Here is a 7,414-nt window from a genome sequence, read left to right on the forward strand (position 1 = left end):
CTCCTCTGAATGAGGGGAAAGATTCTCCTTCCTGGCCTCTCCTCAAGAGGGAGGGCCCTGCAGGGATCCACTCCCCTTGGAGGGTCCTTGGGCCTCCCAGCCCACAGGCTGTCTACTGCAATCAGTTACACTTTCTGGAGGTCCCTATACCCCACCCCACACTGGAAGAGGCAGGGAAAGAAAGGGCAAAAGCCCACACTTTTATATCACCTGCTACAACCTGGAGCACCCAGTCAGGAAACCTCAGTGCTGAATGCTCACACATCTAAAATGTCATCTAGTAGTCAACCAATATTATTGCATACATAAACATTTAGAGGTCCATATTCAAAAGCATTTAAGGCCAGATTCATTAAGGCTTTTCTCCCTTTTTGTGTCTATGGGAAAAATCCTTAGTGAATCAGGTACTTAGCCGGCTAACTCAGAAGTTAGCTGGTTAAATGAATATTTGGGCACTTATCCGGCTAAATTCTAGCCAGCTAATAAGATATCAATCAGGGAAACTGTAAGAGACTAAAGACAATTAACAAAACAAATGTTTCCTTCTGATTTGATTTTCCATAGTCTCCAATCTATTATGCAAAATCTGATTATTTTGAATAAGAGTAGAGTTGGGAACCATCACAGATTGAATATTTTCTTCACACTTAAGGACTTCTTTATGCTTTATTAAAATCTTATCTTGAAAAGACAATTTCTCAGATGCTGCTTAGAAAAGTCAGACAATTGGTAAACTGAATGTGTCAAAGAAGGCTCCATACGTGACACAAGAGCCCAAACATCCCTGAGCAACATAACTAAGGGGAACTGGGGCAAAGAAGCCAAGGAAAATTGCACTGGAGTAGGAACAGGCAGTAAAGATATTGCAGCCACAGTCAGGGTATCATCTCTTCCTTCTTGAAGATCAAAATTGGCGGAGATTACCTCCTATAAAACCAATCCAGCCAAAATCTCATCCATTTCCAGGTTGATGGAATCCACTGGAGCTTCACTTCAAGGACCCGTAGCTCCAGCAATAGCTGTCTCCTCTACTGTTGACTGCGTTGCATTATCACCATATGACTTTCCCTTTTGTAACAATGCAGTGGCCATATTACTCTGTGGGTTAGGAGGGGGATCTTCCATTAGAGCTTAACATGGCTTCCATCAAAGCAGTAACACCCCCAATTCCACATGCTGACTGTCTCCTGGAAACACGAGCTGTGGGACACGGGAGACAAAAGATTCCATAGGTCCCACCACCGGCAAAGACATTGCTGGGAACCCTTGATGCCTTCCTTTGCACTTGAACTGACAATGCAAATAACAGCACCAAATCCTTGTAAAAGTCATTAAAACACAATTCCTCAAATAATGACACCTCAACAGCCGAAACCGCTGTGGGGAAACACTATCATCATGGAAACTGTGTTAATTAAAGTCCCAAATGATTTATATATATATATATATATATATATAGCGATCAAAAAATATTGGCAATATCGTCTCTAGTGCTATGACTAGTAACCTACAAAAAACCCCCTGTACATTAATAAATGTAAGGGAGACCACTAGCACTTTTAGTTCTTTCAAAGAATTAGAAATTAAGATATTATTAAAAAAATTTTTTGATTTGTTTAAATTGTTTATTGAAAACTTAATCACTATCACTATTGCACATATTGAATTTTTAACATAACACAAAGTACAAATTCACGAAGACTAACATATATACCTCTAAAATATGCCCCTCAATAATCTCCTACTGCTTGCCCTAAACTGGACCCTGTATCTCCTGATCCCTATAGATGTTATTCGGGTCTTTATAAACATATACACCTCTAATATGAAAAACCTTATATATTTTTTCTTTAGATGGTAAGTCTATATTTTTCAAAACAGATTTTTCTTTGGTGTATATCTATTCAACCAGTTCTTTTGTCCATCCCGACAAGGACCTCGTTTCGCCAATGTTGGCTTCTTCAGGGGAATATTCTTGTTAAGACCCAACATCAAGAAACACCCATGGCTCCCACTACTCGTGTCTACAATACATAGAACAAAATTACAAACAACAGAAATTATAAATCTAACTTTTACTGTAGTGTATATGTATCCTATTAGCTCATATCTGTCCATTACCCCCCAATTTATGTAAAACATTAAATTAATTCAATAATTAATATTTATTAAATATTGATACATCAGCTATTTCATTTGAACAAAACTTATCCTAAGTCCCACTCCTACCTAAAAATGAAGGAGCGTACTCAGACACAACACACTCAATTCACTCCGGCTCAATAGCTCCCGTTGTTTGTCATGAAAAAACTCCCGAATATGAGTGTTATCCTAAAACAAAATTCAAACAAAGAAATCTCTTACATTAAACCCTCATTTTAAACTAAGTTTTTCAACAAACACTCTCAAAAATGATTAAAATGAATCTTTGCGTTAGGTATTATCTTATGATACTCCCACTGCAGAACCCCATAGCTTTACCTCTCCACACTTTCAAAAGCTCAGCGCCCTCCATGTAAACCAAAAGTTTCACTTCTTAGATCTTCCTCGTCACACTCCCCACCTGTAAAAACCACAACATTTATGGCTATATTTTTTGTGGAATCAATGCCTTCAATGCACCGAAACTTTAGTTTGAAATTGTACCTTGTTTAAGCAATGACCGCTTTCAAAAAAGCCCGCATTCAAAAATGGAGTCGCCAGACCGCCAATCCTCTAATTTGTTCCTCTAATTACACGGTGAGCAATATGTGCCTGCTCGGATAATTTCAAACGGTGCTCCAAACCATGACCCACACCTCCTCAATCATGATCTATTAATCTGAACAGAAAACAAAGTTAAGCCCTCCGCCAGTATATCACAAAAAAACGCCAATACTCAAATTGGTTTCTCAAATCACAAGGTGAGCAATATATGCCCACTCATATGACTTCAAACAGTACTCCTAACATTCACCCGAACTATCTCAACCATAATTTCATTCTAAACTGAAAACAGAGTTAAGCACTAGTATGTTACCAGTAAAACATCAACTTTAAGACATATGAAACAGCAACAACGCTCACCTTTAATGTTTTACCACCGTGTTCATGTACTCAGCGTCTCCTACTGAGGTTTCTACTGCCGACCTGCCCTTTTATGCTCCACCTCTTCACCCTAACACAACCAATCCACACACTCTTCTTACGTAGAGCCTCAATGTCTAATAAAGAGGCCCACGTCACCAACACATCTACTTGGACTCCTCCTCACCACCCTCAGGTGGCCACTCCACTCTCATTAGTGCCCTCCTCCTTGCTTAATGATTCCTATTGTCATAAATCAAATCCTTTAGTTCTGAGCCCTGTTGTATCGGGCTCTTCTGCTTGTGTTGCCCATAATTTTATCATCCATTTCAATTAGGTGGAAAATCAGATTTATACCCTATCTTACAACTTACCCACCATATATGGTCTTACATTAAATGCCAAATTACACTTAAGTTACAACTCATTCACAAATATTAGAATTACCTGCCCAAACATCAATTGTTCAGACCAATGAATTGAACCAATAATCAACAATGTATCCTATATCCTCTCTACAAAAACGCTTCCCATTCAATCATTACATTCAATCCCCTTGGTGCTGTTGTTTGCCAATAATAAATGAACCTCTGTTCTGTTTGTCTAAGATCCTGGGAAACGTGACCACCTCTCCTGTTGGGACGCTGTTGTAAGATACAAAATTTCAATTGATCCTCTGAATGTCCATGATCCTGCCAATGTTTGACCAAAGGTGAATCAGTTTTACCCGTATGTATACAACTCCTATGTTGTATAATGCGGGTACGAATTGGTAATTTGGTTTGACCAATATATAATTTTTGGCAGGGGCATATGATAACATATATCACCCTGTCTGTACTACAGTCAAAACGATTAGTAAGAACCTGCTTATATGGCAAAGTGGGATGGTGAAAACTCCGTGTCTCTATTACATGTAATAGAGACACGGAGTTTTCACCATCCCACTTTGCCATATAAGCAGGTAATAGAGACACGGAGTTTTCACCATCCCACTTTGCCATATAAGCAGGTTCTTACTAATCGTTTTGACTGTAGTACAGACAGGGTGATATATGTTATCATATGCCCCTGCCAAAAATTATATATTGGTCAAACCAAATTACCAATTCGTACCCGCATTATACAACATAGGAGTTGTATACATACGGGTAAAACTGATTCACCTTTGGTCAAACATTGGCAGGATCATGGACATTCAGAGGATCAATTGAAATTTTGTATCTTACAACAGCGTCCCAACAGGAGAGGTGGTCACGTTTCCCAGGATCTTAGACAAACAGAACAGAGGTTCATTTATTATTGGCAAACAACAGCACCAAGGGGATTGAATGTAATGATTGAATGGGAAGCGTTTTTGTAGAGAGGATATAGGATACATTGTTGATTATTGGTTCAATTCATTGGTCTGAACAATTGATGTTTGGGCAGGTAATTCTAATATTTGTGAATGAGTTGTAACTTAAGTGTAATTTGGCATTTAATGTAAGACCATATATGGTGGGTAAGTTGTAAGATAGGGTATAAATCTGATTTTCCACCTAATTGAAATGGATGATAAAATTATGGGCAACACAAGCAGAAGAGCCCGATACAACAGGGCTCAGAACTAAAGGATTTGATTTATGACAATAGGAATCATTAAGCAAGGAGGAGGGCACTAATGAGAGTGGAGTGGCCACCTGAGGGTGGTGAGGAGGAGTCCAAGTAGATGTGTTGGTGACGTGGGCCTCTTTATTAGACATTGAGGCTCTACGTAAGAAGAGTGTGTGGATTGGTTGTGTTAGGGTGAAGAGGTGGAGCATAAAAGGGCAGGTCGGCAGTAGAAAACCTCAGTAGGAGACGCTGAGTACATGAACACGGTGGTAAAACATTAAAGGTGAGCGTTGTTGCTGTTTCATATGTCTTAAAGTTGATGTTTTACTGGTAACATACTAGTGCTTAACTCTGTTTTCAGTTTAGAATGAAATTATGGTTGAGATAGTTCGGGTGAATGTTAGGAGTACTGTTTGAAGTCATATGAGTGGGCATATATTGCTCACCTTGTGATTTGAGAAACCAATTTGAGTATTGGCGTTTTTTTGTGATATACTGGCGGAGGGCTTAACTTTGTTTTCTGTTCAGATTAATAGATCATGATTGAGGAGGTGTGGGTCATGGTTTGGAGCACCGTTTGAAATTATCCGAGCAGGCACATATTGCTCACCGTGTAATTAGAGGAACAAATTAGAGGATTGGCGGTCTGGCGACTCCATTTTTGAATGCGGGCTTTTTTGAAAGCGGTCATTGCTTAAACAAGGTACAATTTCAAACTAAAGTTTCGGTGCATTGAAGGCATTGATTCCACAAAAAATATAGCCATAAATGTTGTGGTTTTTACAGGTGGGGAGTGTGACGAGGAAGATCTAAGAAGTGAAACTTTTGGTTTACATGGAGGGCGCTGAGCTTTTGAAAGTGTGGAGAGGTAAAGCTATGGGGTTCTGCAGTGGGAGTATCATAAGATAATACCTAACGCAAAGATTCATTTTTAATCATTTTTGAGAGTGTTTGTTGAAAAACTTAGTTTAAAATGAGGGTTTAATGTAAGAGATTTCTTTGTTTGAATTTTGTTTTAGGATAACACTCATATTCGGGAGTTTTTTCATGACAAACAACGGGAGCTATTGAGCCGGAGTGAATTGAGTGTGTTGTGTCTGAGTACGCTCCTTCATTTTTAGGTAGGAGTGGGACTTAGGATAAGTTTTGTTCAAATGAAATAGCTGATGTATCAATATTTAATAAATATTAATTATTGAATTAATTTAATGTTTTACATAAATTGGGGGGTAATGGACAGATATGAGCTAATAGGATACATATACACTACAGTAAAAGTTAGATTTATAATTTCTGTTGTTTGTAATTTTGTTCTATGTATTGTAGACACGAGTAGTGGGAGCCATGGGTGTTTCTTGATGTTGGGTCTTAACAAGAATATTCCCCTGAAGAAGCCAACATTGGCGAAACGAGGTCCTTGTCGGGATGGACAAAAGAACTGGTTGAATAGATATACACCAAAGAAAAATCTGTTTTGAAAAAATATAGACTTACCATCTAAAGAAAAAATATATAAGGTTTTTCATATTAGAGGTGTATATGTTTATAAAGACCCGAATAACATCTATAGGGATCAGGAGATACAGGGTCCAGTTTAGGGCAAGCAGTAGGAGATTATTGAGGGGCATATTTTAGAGGTATATATGTTAGTCTTCGTGAATTTGTACTTTGTGTTATGTTAAAAATTCAATATGTGCAATAGTGATAGTGATTAAGTTTTCAATAAACAATTTAAACAAATCAAAAAAAATTTTTAATAATATCTTAATTTCTAATTCTTTGAAAGAACTAAAAGTGCTAGTGGTCTCCCTTACATTTATTAATGTACAGGGGGTTTTTTGTATATATATATATATATATTTTATTTATTTATTTTTTTTTGTTGCAAATAAAAATCCTTTAATATAATCTGGCATTAATTGTATCCAAAATAGTAGACGAGCTCAACCAGCAACCTGACGCTGACAGTATTTTGAGAGGGTCCTCAACTGCTCTCTGCTTCAGGGGAACTCGCCATCTTGACCAAACAAATCCTTTGCACTTGACCATCCTGCTGGTAAGAGCAAGATCGCCCAGAACTCAGACCTGCAGCCTACACTCACCCGCCATCTTGACTCCTTCCCTCTCGACTCCACTCTAAGGCTTTCAAAAAATAGGTAATATGAAAGCAAGAGAAAGTAGTACTACACTACCTGATTCATTATTATTATTTAAAAATTTATTACCTGCACACTCCACCATTCATGGCAAGTTGCGGGACCAATTCTCTGGAATGCTATCCCAGAAGAAATTCGTTTAATGGCAAATATTAAAGAATTTAAAAAGGCTTTAAAAACATATCTTTTTACCGCAGCTTATAATATCACCTAATCAATTCTTTTTCTTTTTGACAAACCTCGACAACAATATCTCCAAAGGACTGCCATATGTTTTTTAGTGTTCTTAAAGAGTAATTTTATATGTTCTTATTTGTTTTTTAGAAGTGTAATTTAATGATGTATATGAATTTTTGTTTTTATCGCATTCTTTTTAACTATGTTTGTTATATTTTGTAAACCGCTTAGCCGGACAGGTCTCTGCCCAATTTTGTAGTATATAAATCCTTTTAAATAAAAATAAAATAAAATAAATAAAAAGTTATATAAAAACATTCACAATTTAAAATAAACGACATAACAAACAATGATCAAATCATCAATACATCAGTATTATCAAAAGCAAAACATGGTAAATTTAAGGCAATGAGTGAACA

The 7,414-nt window shown here is 37.3% G+C and overlaps 2 long non-coding RNA genes across 2 annotated transcripts; one reads left to right on the forward strand and one right to left on the reverse strand.

Moving 5' to 3' along the window:
• Nucleotides 1–1,900: 1,900 nt before the first annotated feature.
• LOC115082002 lies at nucleotides 1,901–2,837 on the reverse strand. Its single transcript, XR_003854054.1, has 4 exons — nucleotides 2,647–2,837; nucleotides 2,482–2,563; nucleotides 2,230–2,331; nucleotides 1,901–2,024 (listed from the first exon to the last, which is right to left on the reverse strand). It is a non-coding gene; the product is annotated as an uncharacterized LOC115082002 (long non-coding RNA).
• Nucleotides 2,838–5,174: 2,337 nt separating this feature from the next.
• On the forward strand, nucleotides 5,175–6,112 carry LOC115082001. The gene is made up of 4 exons (XR_003854052.1): nucleotides 5,175–5,365; nucleotides 5,449–5,530; nucleotides 5,682–5,783; nucleotides 5,989–6,112. It is a non-coding gene; the product is annotated as an uncharacterized LOC115082001 (long non-coding RNA).
• The last annotated feature ends 1,302 nt before the right edge of the window (nucleotides 6,113–7,414 follow it).

The sequence above is a fragment of the Rhinatrema bivittatum genome, unplaced genomic scaffold (assembly GCF_901001135.1).
Source record: "Rhinatrema bivittatum unplaced genomic scaffold, aRhiBiv1.1, whole genome shotgun sequence".
NCBI classification, from domain to species: domain Eukaryota; kingdom Metazoa; phylum Chordata; class Amphibia; order Gymnophiona; family Rhinatrematidae; genus Rhinatrema; species Rhinatrema bivittatum.